At 49.1% G+C, this 857-nt stretch overlaps 1 pseudogene; it reads left to right on the plus strand.

Annotated features, from left to right (window-relative positions):
• Window positions 1-428: 428 nt before the first annotated feature.
• Window positions 429-563, plus strand: LOC120933989 (annotated as a pseudogene).
• The last annotated feature ends 294 nt before the right edge of the window (window positions 564-857 follow it).

Raw genomic sequence — 857 nt, forward strand, 5'->3', positions numbered from 1 at the left:
CTTGTGTTCAGACTATTGATAATAAAGTACCGTATATACTCGAGTATAAGCCAAGTTTTTCAGCACTTTTTTTGGTGCTGAAAATGCCCCCCTTGGCTTATACTCGAGTCACCTTTTTGCGCCTGATCTCCTGGATTTTGGGGACCCGGTACCGGCCGGCCGTAGTCCCCTGTAGTCCGTAGTCCCCTAGTATTTCTAAACTAGGCTTTGTGAAACCCTAGGGTTCCTCCAGAGATTGGTAGGGGTTCCTTGAGCAATGAGCAATTTCTACCTCTCAGATAAATTCCCAGTGACACCATTGATCCTTTTAGCTATCTGTAAGGGGGGAATTCTTCCCAATGACCACAAGGGTAAGGAGCATTCTTTCCACTGACCATCACACTATTGTATCATGAGTTGTAGATATGGTAATTTTATCCGGGGGTCCTATCGCTTCTCTGCCTTTTGGCTAAGATCAAGTGTAATATCTGTTCTTATCAGTTGCCAGTAGGGGGCGCCATGCTAACCGTCCTTAGTACACAGCGAGGTGGAAAAGGATTGTGGTGGCAGATGCAGAACCTGCTGGCGTGGAGGTGAAAGCCTTATGATCGGGACGGAGAAACATGAGGTCGAAGCTGAAGGGCCGGGATCCCTGGCCTTCTGACCTGGATTGGTGTAGTATACGCCCCTTTCAGAAAGCCTGCCTCTTTTCTGTGTTATTGAGGGGAATTGGCCGGTACCGCCGAATATAATTAGGTGGGAGCAATGGGAGCGATGGAGACTCTTCACCTCCATAGGTTCCTACTTGTTCTGATACCTTCCTGACTGGGGTGGGGCTGCAACGGTCTGGGCTGTGGCTCAGGGCTCGTTGAAAAGCC

Source organism: Rana temporaria, chromosome 3 (genome assembly GCF_905171775.1).
Source record: "Rana temporaria chromosome 3, aRanTem1.1, whole genome shotgun sequence".
Lineage (NCBI taxonomy): Eukaryota > Metazoa > Chordata > Amphibia > Anura > Ranidae > Rana > Rana temporaria.